The 17,667-nt window shown below is 40.1% G+C and overlaps 1 protein-coding gene across 1 annotated transcript in view; it reads left to right on the forward strand.

Annotated features, from left to right (window-relative positions):
• The first annotated feature begins 3,668 nt into the window (after positions 1-3,668).
• CUNH1orf146 (chromosome unknown C1orf146 homolog) overlaps positions 3,669-17,667 on the forward strand; it is a 28,313-nt gene continuing 14,314 nt past the window's right edge. The window contains exon 1 of the mRNA XM_090269734.1: positions 3,669-3,781. The gene's annotated coding sequence lies outside the window, so the exon portion shown is untranslated. The remainder of the gene's footprint in view (positions 3,782-17,667) is intronic.

The raw sequence follows: 17,667 nt of genomic DNA on the forward strand, positions 1-17,667 counted from the left end.
AAAGACTCTAGGTGGTACAAGTTTACAGAGGAAAATTAGAAGTTTGGTTTTGGACATGTGAAATTTGAGATGCCTGTTAGTGGAAATTAAATAAGCAGTTCCTTATACCAATCTGGAGTTCAGGGCAAAGGTTTAAGCTAGATATAGAAATTTAGGATTTTTCAGCATATGGATTATATTTAAAGCTATGAGTTGATGAGGTCACTAGGGGATTGAACATAGTCTGAGAAGAAAAGAGGCCCAAGAACTGCACTTGGGGTGCTCCCAAGAGGTTGGGTATTGGGGAAAAATACAATAGAGGATGTTGAAAAGTGGCCAGTGAGTTTAGAAGAAAACCACGAGAGCATGGTATAGGAAAGCCAAGGGAAGAAAGTGTTTCCAAGATGAAGTGACCAACTGCAACAGATTCTGCTGACTGATCAACTAAAATTAGTATTGAAAATTGTCTGCTGGATTTAGCAATGACCTTGACAAAAGCAATTGCTGTGGCTTGGTGAAAATGAAAAAGCCTGATTGGAGTAAGTGTGAGAAAGAATGGGAGAAGAGGCATTAGAAATAGAAATTGTAGGCAATCCTTTTGAGTTTTACTGTAAAGGAGAGCAAATAAATGAGGTAGTTAGCTGGAGTGGGAAGCAGATCAAAATATTTTAAGATTAGAGAAATAACAGCATATTTATTTGTTTTTGAGAATGGTCAGTGGGGAGGAGAAAATTGATGTTGTTAGACAGGAGAGAATTGTTAGAACTATATTCCTGAGTAAACAGGAAGAGGTGGGATCAGGTGTCCACCTGCAAGGTTGGCCTCATGAGTATGTGCAGTTCATCTACGATAATTGGAGAAAAAGCAAACTGCGGGTACAAATGATAGCATATGGGTAAATGTGCTTGGGGGTATCCATAGAAGTTCACTTTTGGATACTTTCATCTCATTTAAAAAGTAGGCAAGACCTTCAGCTGAAAGGGAGGATGAGGAAGTAGTGCTGCTAGAGATTTGAAGAGAGGAGAAAGTATGAAACAGTTATCTAGGAGAGTGGAAGAATGAATGTAGTCGTAGTCGGCAGCCGTCCGTCTCGAGAGGCGATGGTGTAGCTTCTTAAGAGTCTATCTGCACCGCCGAGAATGGCTGTGCAGTCCGACTCGGGAGTGACACGGCACCTGTCCCCTCCCGTGTTAAATCGACATCTTGCGATGACGCTGGAGTGTCCTCTCCAGTGAAGCTGAAGCCACAGAGCCTGGGCAGGGTGATATGGAGGGTCCGCCGCTGCCCATGCCCGTCCGTCTCGAGAGACGATGGTGTAGCTTCTTAAGAGTCTATCTGCACCGCCAAGAATGGCTGTGCAGTCCGAATCAGGAGTGACACGGTATCTGTCTCCTCCCGTGTTGAATCGACATCTTGCGATGACACTGGAGTGTCCTCTCCAGTGAAGCTGAAGCTACAAAGCCTGGGCAGGGTGATATGGAGGGTCTGCTGTTGCCCATGCAGCAGACCCCCCCCCTCTCTTCGCAGCTGAAGGGTCCAAGGGAAAGACGGAGTCAATACAGCTTGGCTTCAGGTGCGCCGCAGGAGTTGCCGGTGTTGACTACAACGTCAAACCGCCTTAGGGACTCCGGCTCCGGATTTTCTGTCGGGGTTTACTCCCTTAGCCTTTCCCCTGAAGAGGTATGCCGCAAGGCAGTGGAGGTTTTTTGGAGTCAGAGTTTTCCTTCTCTGATGTGCCCTGACTGGAAGATCGAACCAGCGACACTTAGCTCGCAGGCCAACGCTCAATCCACTGAGCCAAACCAGCCAAGAATGAATGTACTGGTCAGATAATAGCACAATTGACAGATAACAATAAGGAAACATTTGAATAATAAAAACAATAGCAGGTAAACATATTGAGTTCTTATGTTTTAGGCATTATTTTAAAAGACATGTATTGACCTATGAACTGGCACAATTATTACCCTTATTTTAGGATAAGAAAACTGAGTTGTTACTTACCTGTGGTCACATACCTAACTGAATTGTGGAGACATGATATAAAGCCAAGCTTTTTGACTCTATACTCTAGGCTCTTTCTTCTACACAATTAAATATTTGTTGATTAACTGAATGAATGAAGGATAAAGAAAAGAAGGAAGAAGCAATCAATACTATCTCCTTGTTCTGTGGATTTCTGTTAAGTCATTTTTGCTACTCATGTGCCTTACATGGTGTGTTCCAAATCTTATAACTGCATCCATGTGTGAAAGAGGAGCTACAGTAGTCCCTCTCTATATCACAGGTCACTTATCACGGTCTCACCGTATCGTGGGATTTAAAAAAATATTATACTTAATTATTTATCGCGGATTTTTCGCTATATCGCGGGATTTTGCGGATCTGTATATGTATGTTGTTAAAGTTATGTAGGTTTTAGAGTGTAGAATATGTTTAAGAACATAAGTAGGGATGTGCCCTAGACATCTGATAGATTTAGTTTTGAATCCCAGTTCTTTTCTCACTAGCTATGTTATCTTGGCCAAGTAACTTAATTTCTCTGAGTCCCAGCTTTCACATCTTTAAAATGAGAATAACATATACTTACAGCATTTATGGAGAAGATTAGTAGAATCGTGTGTGTTAACTATCTGGTATACTACCTGGTACAAAGTAGGTTCTCAATAAATTAGTTTTGTTCTCCCTCCCTATCATGGTGAGTTGCTCAAAACTTTATTACCCTCCCCAGAATGGATCCGTCTTTGCACTTGCGGTTTCATTACCAGAACTGTAGTCTCTGCTCCCAACCCAGCTAAGTCTCCTTGTAGTATCACAGGTGGAGACGGAATGCTGTCTTATACTTTATTTGAGACCCTCCGCTGCCTAATCTTGGATGCTTCCCCTACCCCTCTGCTATTAGCCTGCTCTGAAACAGCGAGGACCTCCAAGGACGGTCCTCTGGCAACACCAACCTCTGCCCACGTGAGTCATTGGGTTAATTCCTTGAGGTGTGGCTGGAGCCAGGTCTCCTCTGATCTGTCCTTAACAAACTGTCGAACAGGGGCAGCAAAAGAGTGTACTTAATTTTAATAGCATCAGTTATACCAAACTCCAAATTTACAAAATTATTTATCCCAGGGAATAATAAATCCATATTACAAGTGTGCTGCAAAGGGTTTTTCCTGGAGCACTGTTTTGTTTTGTTTTTCCAGGAATACATGTTTCATAAAGTAAGACACGTAAAGAGTTTTGTACCCTAACCATTAGGCGGCTCCAGACAAGTGGTGGTTTTTGTATTTTTCTTAAGTGTTTACAGTTGCAAGCACCAGCGCCTAATAGCTTACTGAGCTCGTTGGGTCTGAAAACAATGGAGTCCCAAATTGCAGACACACAGGCCTCTATGTATTATACTAATAAGCATTAATGAATATGTTATTTATTTTTTCATTACTTGGATAAACCAAAGGGCACTTTGGCTTTATATTGTTTATAATAGTAGGACAAGAATTTAGAAAACTGAAAAATCAATTCCAGGAAATTAAGTCTTACACTAAAAACCACTTAATAGTACATGCAAATTTGCGACTTGAAGATAAAATGCGCGCAGCGGAACAGCCGTGGCAAGGGTGGGGCCGCAGTTGCAGGAGCAGGGCCCAGGTGACAGGATCTGCGGCTGCGCAAAGCCGTGGAGAAGGTGCTTGGGCTAGAGCAGCCAGAGCACTAACGGGCGTCTCTGCTCCGCCAGCAGTGTTTCTCGCTCTCAGAGAAGTTTCTGGAAGTTTGGAAGCAACAGCACTGGCGCCAAGGACTTGATGATCAGGTATGTTTGTAGCCTTGGGCATGAGGTTTCTGAGGGCCAGGCACTTTCCCGTCTTTATTCTTTGTTCTCCTGAGTTTTTCCCTCAGACTTACGGAGATCGAATCTTCACCTCAGGGCCCAGGTCGGGTGAGAGAGGAGCCTCTGTCCCCTCCTTTCTTTTAATTCTAGAGTCGTGTTTCTAGGATTGTAGACCTCCTTCCTTTAAAGAAGCCTGTACATTTCCTCTGCAAATTTATATTTTATTAACTATAGGTGTTGTTCATAATCTCTGGCCTCCTCCACCCGCCATAAAAAAAAGAAAAATCTTAAAAAGTCAAGAATGGAAGGGGCCATGAAAGTCTATGTAGGTCAACCTCCTCATTTGAGAATCGAGGAAACTGCGCGGGAAAAAGATTTACAGAGATTCTTGTGCAGGATTACATTTATTTAAATTTGAAAACTTGGGAAAAACAAACAAAACCATAACAACAAAAGCCCAGAGTAGTGGGGCCTTGAAACAGGCGAAGGCCACGGGTCCAACCTTCTGTTCCTGGACTAGAGAGCCTCGGGCTGCGGAAGTGCTGCACCCGGAGCCGCGTGGCGGGGGAGCGCGAGCGCCCATGGCTGCTGCTCGGGCGCGTTCCCTGGAGACACTGAGGGAGCCTTGCTGCCCCAGCCCTATTTTTCAGATTCATTCTTAGTTGTTAATAGTACACTCTTGGGGATCTACTGATCCCAATTCCTTTCTCAATTATTAATGCACAGAATCACTTAATCTCTCAGCTTTAGTTAAATTAGTTAAAATTGTTTATAAAACCTACATATAAGAGTGTGAAGATTTAAATGAATATATATTATGGGAGTGTATTTTCAGGTGGATTGTTGTCATCAGCTAAACAGTATATTAAATTTTATGCAGGTGGGAGGGGGAATAAAAGTTACAGCCCTTCCCTCCGGCCAGCCAGCAAAATATTCCAAAACGTATTTTTGAATGTGCACTGTGAGCCAGGTGTTGAAGATATAATATTAGATAAAACAGAAGGTGTTCTTCCTCTTCTAGAGCTTGTTAGTTTGTCATTCATTCATTCATGCAATAAATGAGGAAATTATAGAGCAGCTGGTTTCAGCCCAGCAGGAAGAACTTTCTAATTATCTGAGTTGTTCCGAAGGAGCATGAAACCGCCTTAGGAGATATTAACTCAGCATTACTAAGAGTGACTTTCATTTGGATGAGTTTGTTTCTAAATATTGCTTTGGCCTAATTTTGTATTGAGTAACATGGATACTATAAATTTGGTTGACATTAGAGCTTATGAATTAGAGGAAATGAAGCATTTTAAAATAATTTTGTTAGGTAAAATATTTTAAGTGTTCAACAGAGGTTTTGTGAGATGGATTCTGAGGACGGACAGGTCTCCTTTAGTTGGAGGGGATCAGGGATAGTTTCTTGCAGGAGGCAGGATTTCTAATGGGCCTTGAAGGAGAGGTGGGATTTTTTTTTAATAGATTTTATTTTTTAGAACAGTTTAGATTTATAGAAAAAATGAGGTAATAGTACAGTGTATTCCCACATACTCTATAATTAGTTTTCCTATTAACATCTTAACCTTAGTATGGTACATTTGTTACAATTAGTGAACTAATTACTACATTATTATTAACTAAAGTCCATAGTTTATTCAGATACCCATGGGCTTTTTTTTGTTTGTTTATTCGTTTTTTGGTTTTTGCCTAAGGTCCCCCTACCCCCCTTTTTTTTCCCAGAATCCCAACTAGTATACCAGTAGTTGCAATGTTTCCCTAGGTTCCTCTTGGCTGTGGCAATTTCTCAGACCTTCTTTGTTTTTAATGACCTTGACAGTTTTGAGGAATGCTGCTTAGATATTTTGGAGTATGCCCTACTATTGGAATTTATTTGGTGTTTTTCTAAAGAGAGGGCTGAGGTTATGGGTTACTGAAAGGAAGAATACATCATATCAAGGGTACATACTATAACTGTATTTATGAATGGTGATGTCGACTTTGACCACCTGGCTGAGCTAGTGTTTGTCAGACTTCTCACAAAGTTTTGTAGAGAGTGTCAGATTTATCTCTTGCTCCCATTTACTAATTTAATCATTTATATCAGTATGGACTTATGGATATTTCTTTTCTACGTTGAGTTATAAGGTAATAGTATTTTTCTTATTTTATTCATTTATTTTTTAATGTGTATTTATTTATTTTAAAATTCTTGTTTATTTTTAAAAAATTAATTTATTTTGAGGGGGACCACCCGCTCTGTAACAATACCCCCCTCTCAGACTTAAGACCCTTTATAATCTTATAAAGGACAATGGGCGAAGGTCTCATGCTCCTCTAGCTGCTTAAAGCTGGACGTGGTCATCATCCTACCTACCTTTGGGTCCAGAAATCCCTAATAAGAGTGGGGGTGTGGAGTGGAGGGTGGCCTTCCTACATGGGGAAGGATCTTACAGACTATGGGTCAGTTGCCTGTCCCCGGACAACGGCGTGCTTGGTTTGACAGACTGACATCCTTGTTGTATTCTGGGCAACAGGGTTAAAGGACATTAAAATCATAACCACTAGATGAGACAAGGCAGGGATTAATTTTTCAGTGTCCCACATTAGGAAAGAAAAAAGGTTTCTTTGGAGGAAGGTATGCAAGGCACATCACACCTGTCCAAAGCCCTTTTGCCCACTATACTTAGTTTGGGCTGAGGGGAATATTTTAGGTTTCCCCTCTCAGACGTCTGGGCCCTTTCTGTCCAAGCCATTAGGATAAAAAAGAGAAACTGTTTTAAAGTGAAGCCCACAGACCACCCCGTTCTTCACCAACCCAGCCACTTAGTTCAGCCAAACCATTGAGTCTCAGGAGGCAGCGATGCAGACAGGATTAAGTGAGGCCTATACGTACAGACAATCACTCAGGTAATGAGATCGTAGGCTTATGCCCTTTAAAAACAGAAAACACATGTTAACTTATGTAACATAACCCACATACAAGTCTCTAAATCTGTAGGACTGTCTTATCGGAAAGACATCCAGTTGCAAGGCATTTGACATTCTTCTTGCCTGTAAATTAAACATCTTGGATGATGTCACAGACCTAGTTTAACTTTCAAATGAAAACAAACTTTAAAGACAGCTGCACTAGTTTATAGTCTACCACTGAGCATTATGATTTTCCTTGAATCATGATTTTTCTCCTTAAGATTACACTCCTTGTCATTAAAGGGACTGCATTAAGTCCAGTTTTAATTTATCCTGCTCATTTGCATAAACACAACAAGAGCAGCAAATGCTCACATATAATCTTTAAGTCTGCTTTGCTGGAACTTACGCAAGGAATCTTTAGGGTAATCTTCAGTTTGCCCTTCAGGGCACAGAAGCTGAGCCACATACCTGCCATTCAGCCTTGCCTGTAAACACCTGTCTTTTCCAAGTCCTTCTGGTTTTCCATTGTGCCATAAGGTTCCTTCCAGCCATCTTTCAGGAAAGCAACCTTCGTTCCTTCCCTGGAAATATTGCCATGAACCGCACAACCAACCAAGGTACCAGGCCTTTTTTCTTGTGGGCTTTTATTACCTTTGAAAGTCAATCCCAGTTCCTCAGGGCTTTTTGATAACAACCAGAGCCCAAGCATGTCTCCTTTAGGCGTGACATTCCAGTCAAAGTCTTGGTTAACAAAACCTCTATTAACAACTGGTCTTTATTAGTTTTATGCAAAGAACCTTATGTCATTACTTCTTCAGAATGCCAAATTCTGGAGGGATCAGGTAGCAAGAAAAATATACAGTGTGAAGGAAAATCTTTGTTCTTCTAATATTCACTAAAATTGCATTTCCATACTTTACATTTTCTTTTGTTTACTTTCCTACATGTGAAATTTGGGGGGGGGGTTGCGATGGAGGGGTTTCTGGCTTATTTATTTATTTATTTTGCTTTCATTTTTTTTACCCACTAAAAATTTTTGTTTGTTTTTCTATTACAGTTGTCCCACTTTTCCCCCCATTACTCCCCCTCACCCTGCCCACCTCTTCTCTCACATCAATCCCCACCCCATTGCCCATGTCCATGGGTCATTTATGCATATTCTTTGACTAGACCCTTCTCCCTCTTACCCCCTTCTCTCCCTCCCTCCTCTCCTCTTGTCACTGTTAGTCTACTCCTTGTTTACATGCCTCTGGTTCAGTTTTGCTCATTTGTTTGTGTTGTTCATTAGTTTCCTGTATTAGATGATATCATATGGTATTTGTCTTTCATTGCCTGGCTTATTTCACTAAGCATAATTTTCTCTAGTTAAATCCATGTTGTCACAAATGGTAGGAGTTTCTTCTTTCTTTTGGCTACGCAGTACTCCATTGCGTAAATGTACCACAGTGTTTTGATCCACTCATCTACAGATGGGCACTTAGGTTATTTCCAGCACTTGGCTATTATCAATAGTGCTGCTATGAACATAGGGGTGCATAATTTCTTTTGTTATTATTGATAGGTACTTATTCATTGACATTTTTCCCCTTCATACTTGTGTTCCTCTCCGTCTCTCTTTGTTTCTTCATCTTCTTAAAGCAGACCCTTTAGCATCTCTTGCAGTGCTGGTTTGGTCGAGATGTATTCTTTTAGCCTCCTTTTGTCTGGGAAACCCCTTTTCTCACCTTCCATTTTGAATGAGAGCCTTGCTTGGTAGAGTAGTCTTGGTTGCAGGCCTTTATTTTTCATTGCTTGGAATACTTTTTGCCATTTCTTTCTGGCTTTTTGTGTTTCTGTTGAGAAATCTGATGATAGCCTTAGCGGAGCTCCCGTGTATGTTATTAGCTGTTTCTCTCTTGCTGCTTTTAGGATTCTCTCTATCTTTCAATTTTGCCGTTTTAATTATGATGTATCGTGGAGTGGGACTGTTTGGGTTCATCTTCATTGGAATCCTCTGTACTTCCTGGACTTGAGTGACTTTTTCTTTCATCAAGTTAGGGAAGTTTTCTGCGATTATTGTTTCAAACAGGTTTTCTATCCCTTGCTCCTCTTCTCCTTCTTGTATTCCTATGATATGGATATTACTACATTTCATGTTGTCCTGCAGCTCTCTTAAGCACTCTTCATTCTTTTTCAGTAGTTTTTTGTTTTGTTACATTGTCTGGGAATTTTTTTCTATGTTGTCCTCCAGCTTGCTGATCCCATTTTCTGCTTCCTCTAGCCTGCTTTTAATTCCTTCTACTGTGTTCTTCAGTTCAGAGATCGTATTCTTCATTTCCTCCTGGCTCTTGTTGATAGCTTCTATGTCCTTTTTCATGCTGGTGTAATTCTCAGTAAGTTCCTTGTAGTTTTTCTGGAGTTCCTTGTAGTTTCCCTGGAGTTCTTTGTAGTTTCCACTGAGCTCATTCAGCTTCTCCATAATCCATGTTTTGAATTCCATATCTGATAGTTGGCTCCCCTCTATTTCATTTAGCACTCTTTCTGGGGATTCTACCTTTCCTTTTGATGGGGGGTTGTTTCTCTGTCTCCCCATTTTTGTGACTCTTATTGTTTGTTGCTGCTTCTTAGATTCATCTGCACTTCCTGGATCTGCCCCTGGTGGCGTCAGATCGTGTGCCAGTCTGGGCCTAGGCAGCCTGTTGGAGACTTCCAGGGATCTACTGCCTTTGTCTGTCTCCTTTAGCTGTTAATGTAGTCAATCTGTGATCAGCTGTCAGGCTTAAGCACCGAGGGTGGGGCAGATTAATTCCTGCTGACAAGGCTTTTGCTTTCCCTCAGGCCGACTCCACTTGGAGGGGAATGGTCTGCCTGCAGTACTGGGGATGAGTCAGCACTGGGACCTGGTTGGCTGCTCCCTCAGTTCTCTCCTCAAAGCGACCACCCCAAATTCTCCCCAGTGTCTCTAGTCCTCTCTGCCTTCCCTCTGCTTGAGCCCAGGGTAAGTGGGTGCCAAAATATTTTTGTACATGATTTGTTTAAGAGCTCTTTGCTTCCACCTGTTTCTTTCAGGCCAGCCAAAAACCTTGTGGCTTTTCGCTTTTCACAGCTGGATACTATTTTACTTCCCACTCTGTTGCTGTAGGCTGGGAAGCCCAGCTGGGGGTTTAGACTTTGCCCTTCTCAGGGGGAACTCCTGGCTGCTGAGCTGTTTCTCAGTCCCTTCAGCTGCCACCCGTGGAAGCCCAGCCAGTCCTTTTGTGTCTCTGCACTTCCTACCAGTCACGTTGTGTTGAAGCAGCCTTTTCTGTCTCTCTGTGGTTATAAGGCTTCTCTCCAGCTAGTGTTCAGTTGGTTATTTCAGATGATTTCTCCACATTAAGCTGTAATTCCTGATTGGTCCTGGGGGGAGATTAGTGTATCTTCCACTTACTCCTCCGCCATCTTGGATCTTCAAAGGAAGGTAATAGTATTTTATTTTGCTGCTCAGATTGTTCCAGCTTTGGCCACTGGTGTCTCTTTCAGTTGGTTCCTCTACTTTTTTTTTTAATCCCTACCTAAGGACATTTTTTTTATTCCTTTCAGGGAGAATGGAAAGGATGGAGAGAAACATCAATCAGTTGCCTCCCATACTCACCCCAACAAGGGGCTGAACCCACAACCCTTGGTTTAGGGCATGATGCTCCAACCAACTGAGCCACACTAGCCAGGGGTCCTCCACTCTTTTGATATCCTCCTCTCAATAAGGTTCTGTTCTTTGTTTGTTTTTATTTTTAATCTTTTCCTTACTTTCTGGCACTACAAAATACTCTAGGCTCATCTTGTCTATTTCCTGTCCCCATCCTAGAATCAGCCATTTCTCCAAGGAGCCATCATTCCTTTTATTGGAGAAAGGTATTAGACACCAAAGTCCAGCTAGGGTATCATTTCTTTTAGGCCCCTCTGAAATGACAAAGCAAAGAAATAAATGCATGTATACTAACTAGTGTATAGTAATCCCTGTATATACACATATCTATAAGTATTTCAATATGTATTTATCTGTATCTATATCAAGCTAACAATGAGTTCATACTGATGTTACTATTTCATTATCACATGGATCATTCTAGCCTTGAGGAGTAGTATTAAAAAAATTTAAACAGAAGTATGAAGAATAAAATTTTTTTAAATGCTGTCACAAACATTCTTGTATAAGTCTCCTAGTACACATTGCATGCATTTCTTTTGAGTATCAACTTAGGAGTGGAATTGCTTTGTTATAGTTTATGTGTATCTTCAACTTAGTAGATACCTGTCAAGAGCTGTGAGAAATCTGAGATTTTATCCTTCTTGCAAGTTAGAAAATTAGCCTGGTAATGTTTTATTGATGCTGGCAGAATACACTGGATTAGACAAAGGATTTTAAAAACTTCAGGCAGAAGCATTAGCTAAAGTTTCAGGCTCCTACTGGTTCTCCTGGCCCACCCTCAGGAAGTTAGATGTGTCAGAATAACACAAGTGGACCTAGATGGATGCATATACATTTGGTTGTGTTAACAGAGAGGAACTCTTGAGTGGAAGACTAAATGTAGAAAATGTGCCGTAAAAATATGGAATAAAAGATTTAAAATGGTACCACGTGTATAGGGCCCTTACCATGAATGGAGCTTGTGGGACTGAAAGTTGCTCTGGTGAGTCACTGATTGAGTGGTGAGTATATGTGTAGGCCTATGATCTTACTGCACACTTCTGTATGCTTAGGTTACACTAATTTATTTAAAAATTTTTTCTTTCTTCAATCACCTTAGCACACTGTAACTTTTTACTATCTTTATATTTAATTTTTAAAAACTTTCTGACTTTTTTTTAAACCTGGAGAATTTTATGCTCAGTGAAATAAGCTGGTCAGTGAAAGACAAGTAACTATACCATCCCACTTATACATGGAATCTGATGAACAAAATAGAAACAGAGGATGGATGCATGGAACAGACTGACAGGTGTCAGAGGGGAGGGGGAAGGGAGGGACTGGATGAAAGAAGGTGAAGGGATTAACCTAAGAACATATATGCACAACCCATTGACATGGACAACAGTGTGGTGATGGCCAGAGGGAAGGTGGGCAAGGGCAGGGTGGAGGTGGGCAAAGGGGAGAAAGGGACATCTGTAATAATGTCAACAATAAAAATAAAGTTTAAAAAAATTTCAACTCTTTTGTAATAACTTGGCTTAAACTACAAATACATTTCACATCTGTACAAAAATATTTTCTTCATATCCTTATTCTCTGAGTATTTTATGTTTTTAAATTAAAAATTTTTTTTTTACTTTTTAAACTTTTTTTGTTAAAAAACTAAGACAAAAACACACAGAAAGGGGTGTTCTGCGATCCAGTTTCCAATGTGTGTGTGAGTGGGGTAGCTTCCCACATACCACCAAGCAATTCTCAGACCTAGCACCATCAGGGTGTCTTGAGAATTCTACTCAATTCTGAAACTCTCTACCTGAGGACAAGTCCTGTAAGATTGGCCCCATCCTTCAAAGATGCCAGTCATAAGCCCCGGTTTCTACCTATACTTCTGACTGACTGGCTGTAAGTCAGAGTTTCAATTAATTTGTTAGGGCAGCTCACAGAACTCAGAGAAACATTTTACTTACTAGATCACTGGTTTATTATAAAACGATATGACTCAGGAACAACCAGATGAAAGAGAAGCAGAAGTTATATGGGAAAGGGCACGGACCTTCTGTGCCCTCTCCAGGTGTGCCATTCTCCCAGCACCTCCAAGTGTTTACCATCCATCAAGCTCTTTGAACCCTCTTTTTTTTTTTTTTAAGGTATTTATGGAGGATTTATTACAGTCATGCTTGATTAAAACATTGGCCACTGGAAAGCAATTCAACCTTCAGTCTTTTCCCTGGAGGTGGGGGCTGAGGGGAAGGATTAAAAGTTCCAACCCTCTAATCACATGGTTGACTCTTTTGGTCACCAGCTCCCATGTTTAGGTACTTTCTAAAAGTTACTTTATTAACATAACAAAAGACAGCTTTGGCACTCTCAACTCTTAGGAAATTCCAAGGGTTTGGGGAGCTCTATGTCAGAAATGGAATTAAGATCAAATATATATTTCTTATTATAAATCACAATATCCCAAACATACATTAGCCTTGGCATACGCAGAGTCAGGATCACCAGTATCACTGTCTTCATTTCCATATCTTGTTCCACTGGAAGATCTTCAAGGGTACTAACAGGCATGGAGCTGTTATCTTCTATAATAACTGTCTTCTTCTGGAATACCTCCTAAAGGACCTGCCCAGGGTTCTTGAGGAGATGTCACTCCTTTCAGAAATAAATCCCTGGTGGTTGCTTAGTTTTTGTCTTTTTTTTTTCCATCATAGATTCGTTTATAAATGCATAATGCACCATAAACATTCTTTTCTATTAGTCAAAACTTTAAAAAACTTTTTAGAGGGCTTGTTGAGGTCTGTTGTAAATGTTTCTGCTAAACCCCTCTGAATTTTCTGGATAGTCTTCTTTTTCTTCTGCAGTTTCCTTTTTCCTTGCTTCTTTTTTAGTGACATGTTCCCGTTCCTGTTTGGACAACTCCTTATTAGTTTCTCAGGAACCACCTCTAGGAGCTCTCAGTGTCATCCTCATCCACACCCAGGTTAAAGTTGTTCACCATCTCAACCACAGTAGTGCTGATTTTTGCAATTTTTGCACTATGGTTGCAAAACCAAAGGATGGTTATGATGTCACTGGGTGATAGGACTTTTTTAGCTCCATTATAGTCTTATGGGACTGAAAGGATAAAATCTGCACCATTTGTATCATGGTGCTGTCTGCAGAGCAGGCCTATGACCTTGTTAAACATGACTGCCATTTTACTCTTCTGAGCTTATGTTCCCAGGGCTGGAAATTGCTGGAAAGCAAGCACAGAACTAATGGCTCCCTACTGCCACAGGCAGATGGTAACATTGGAACAAACTGCAGCCTCGTGTTACAACACCCCAACAGCCCAGGGGCCACACAACAGCACCTCCCCTTTCAAAATTCAATTATCCAATGAAAGCTCAAAGCCCCCACCCGTCAGTGCTGGTGTATCTCTCCACACCACACCCCTCTCCTTTCATGGAGAGTGAATAAAAACTATTCTCTACACTTTCTTCTCCTTGTGAATTCTTTCACAGCCCATATCACTGACCACCCACTGTTATATATGCCATCTCTTGTTGACGAAAATTGTTTTATTGTACATGATTGTATAATAAAGGTGATATGTGACAAGCCCATAGCTGATATCACACTCAAAAAAATGAAAAACTGAAGATCAGGAACAAGGCAAGTATGTCCACTCATCATTTCTATTCATAGTACTGGAGATCCTAGCCAAAAAATGAATAAATAAATAAAAGGCATCCAAATTGTTAAGGAAAAAGTAAAAGTGTCCCTATTTGTAGACAACGTGATCTTGTTACTGGCATTTGGGGTCTTTGGGTTCCCCAAGATAGAACTCAAGAGGAACTGCCAGGGAAGTTTCTGGACAAGTTTTATTAAAGCTTATGCTTAAACACAAGGGAAGGCCCACAGAGAAAAGGTAAGTCCTCCAAATTGACTTTAGGTGGGCTCTGCCTGGCTGCTCGTATATAAGCTGGGGACAGAGTATTCTTGGGTGAAAAGACAGGCTTTTTGAAAAAGGTGGGCTTGTGGAAGTTTGTGTCAGGGTGGAGCTACTTCCTCCTCTTGGGTTGCTTAGCAACTGTCTTCCGTGGACCAAGATGGCAGACTGTTTACTACCGCCACCCCAGGAAGGTCATATAGCTGTCAAACTTTGACTCTACATGTGAAACTGGTTTCAATGTGCAAAGAAGTAAGGAATTAGAAGCGAAATAAGGAAGGCTACTCTGAATTCTTGGGCAAGGAGGAGCCAAGGTGGTGACATGTTTTTCTTTTTGCAGTTAGCTTATCTGGTGTTCTTTTTGGCTATCTGGCATTCCTTCAGCCCTGGGCCCAAAACTATACTGTCTCAATCTCATATACAGTATAGAAAACCCTAAAGGCGCCATTTAAAAAAAAAACAAAACTAATAAGTAGAGTTGCAGGATACAAAATCAACATAAAAAATATCGGTTGCATTTCTATATACTAACAACTATATGAAAAGGAAATTAGGAAACTACCCCATTTACAATAGCACCAAAAAATAAGATGTTTAGGAAGAAAAATAAGTAGGTGAGAGACTTGTGTACTGAAATCTAAAACACTGATGAAAGAAAATAGAAGACACAAATAAATGGAAATACATCTTTGTGTCCATGGATTGGAAGACTGGTCCATACTACTCCAAAGTGAATGCACTCATTTTCACTCCATAAGTGTATGTGTCCTTTGACACCTTTCTCTCTCATCCTGAATTTCCTAAAGTATAAAATTATATGAATATATGTATTTTTTCAATTTGAAAAACTACCCAAAACTGAAGTTGTGTTTAGTTTCTTTGTGCATTCCTTACATTATAAAATAAAATATACTTAAATATATGTATACACACATCTCATTTCATTTCTAACTGATCTTTTGTGGTATTTATGTCTCCATTTTGAGCAACCTTTAATTTTATTACCAAGTTTGAATAATTTCAGCTTCCTCTCTCCCCTCTTGTCTCCTCCAAAACTTTCTATGCAGGAAGGAAACACTTGGGATGTAGATGCTTCAGTTACCCAATTAAAAAACAAAATGGTGAGGCTAGTATGGAAGATTAAAAATTGAAATGTTATCAGAGAAAGCTTCATGGGAATGCTGAGGTATAATCTAAGTACAAAATAACCATAGGATTTGAACATCCTAAAAGGAGCAGAAGTAATAGGCATGAAATTCTGTTACTTATAAAACAAGGGGCAGCTCTCCTTTTATTTCTTTATCCTCACCTGAGAACATGTTTATTGATTTTAGAGAGAGGGAGAGAAATATCGATGTGAGAGAAACATGCTGACTGGGGACCAAACCCACAATAGAGCATGTGCCTTGACTGGGAATCAAACTCACAACCTTCAATTTATGTGACAATGCTCCAACCAACTGAGCCACACTGGCCAGGGTGGGGCAGCTCTCCTTTTACTACTTTGAACACCAACACATTCTCTTAGGGAGGGGGAAAAATATATAAATATGTGTGTATATATACACACACACACACACTTATGTATGTATGTATACACACATACACACATTTAGAATTAAACTTGTGTGCATGCATTGTACCTTTTGTTTAATAATATTTAATATTTATTGACACTATTTGCAAAGCACATCTTTTAAAATTGATTTGAGAGAGAGAGAAACATTGATTTGTTGTTCCACTTATTTATGCATTCATTGGTTGATTCTTGTATGTGCCCTGACTAGGGATGGAAGCCACAACGTTGGTGTATGAGGATGATGCTCCAACCAGCTGAGCTACCAGCCAGGGCCGCAAAGTACATATCAAGAGGCTACTGCTTCACTTACTGTGTTTTCCGCTGTTTTAAGTGCTTTATATATAATAATGCATTCATCCTAATAGCCCTATAGGACAGGAAATATTATTTCCTTTTAAGGATGAGGAACCTGAGGCATGGAGAAGTTAAGTGATTTGCCCAAGGTCAAGTCTTTTACAATTAGTAGGTAGCAGAGCCAAGCATTCAAATCAGGTAGCTTGGCTCCCAGGCCACACTTTTAACCATTATGCTGTCTTGCTACTTTACTATCTGATTTAATCCTCACAAAAGTGTTGTGAAAGGACTGAGACAGCTGAAGTTTAGAGAGGTTAACTGACTTGTCCAGGTGAAAATAACTAGTAAGTGACAGAACCAGGATTTCAATCTAGGTACTCCAGTCCCAGAATTTGTGCTCTTAACATCATGTTATACTGTGTTGAAGATGACAAGTCTTTTAAAAAAGTAATCTTAAATACTGCTTTTTTTTTTTAGCCTTTTAAAAATCTAGATAGTCTTGATCCTATCTATGTTAGGTTTTAATGTTTGAAAATTCCAAATATCTGTAGCTCCCAAAGCCATACTGGGTAAACCTCCAAGCCAGGTAAACACTGTGCTTTCCTGAGTTTGTCTCAATTCCCAATCTTGAAAAGCAAAGATTTTTTTTCTAGCCTTATAAGCACGGCAGGTTATTTTATCTAAAAATATGTTTTTCTTTCAGAAAACAATTGGGATGTGGCACCTTCTATGGTCTTTCAGTGATAATCAAGTTGTTTCAAAAGGTTATTTTTCACTTTTATAAAAAAAAATTGTTTTGATTTCTTTGCCTGATTTCAGCTGTCAGGCATTAATTTTGGTTTTTGTAGCAGCAAGAGTAAACAACTAGTAATTGATTAGCCTGAAGTGCTGCAGATTTCAGAACCCCACCAAAGGAAAATTTTAAAATAACTTCAATGTTGAACACCTGTGCTAATGTTCTGATACATTATGAGGAGGAACCCCCCAAAATGGAATTATCTTTTGGAGGGTGAGCCCCTTGTAGAGGGCTTCCCCCACTAGGTGAGTGCTCTAGGAACCCATCTGTATCAGTGTACGAGCTGGCATTGTTGTGAGAGGCTGAGTTCAGCTTCAGTGAATTTTTTTTTTAAGTCTTTCAACATGTTTACCCATTTCATCATGAGTGATTTACAAGTGCACCTGCCCACACCTCACTGACTGTTCAACAGTTTTTGACCAAAAAATGGCATGACTCCTTGCTCCACCATTCCTATTTACCTGATCTTGCCCCAAGTAACTTGTTTTTGTTTCCCTAGATGAAAAGATATGTTTTACCAACATGGAAGAGGTGAAACAAAAAACGGCAGAAGCACTAAAAGGCATCAAAATCAATGAGTTCAAAAACTGTGTTGAACAGTGGGAAAAAAAATGTGTCAATAGGTGTAGTGCATTAAATGTAGAGTACTTTAAAGGTGACTGAAGTTTAAACATTAAGAATAAATACACAATTTTTTACAAATAAATTCTGCTCTTTTTTA

The sequence above is a fragment of the Furipterus horrens genome, unplaced genomic scaffold (genome assembly GCF_987537825.1).
Source record: "Furipterus horrens unplaced genomic scaffold, mFurHor1.1.pri manual_scaffold_3, whole genome shotgun sequence".
NCBI classification, from domain to species: Eukaryota; Metazoa; Chordata; class Mammalia; order Chiroptera; family Furipteridae; genus Furipterus; species Furipterus horrens.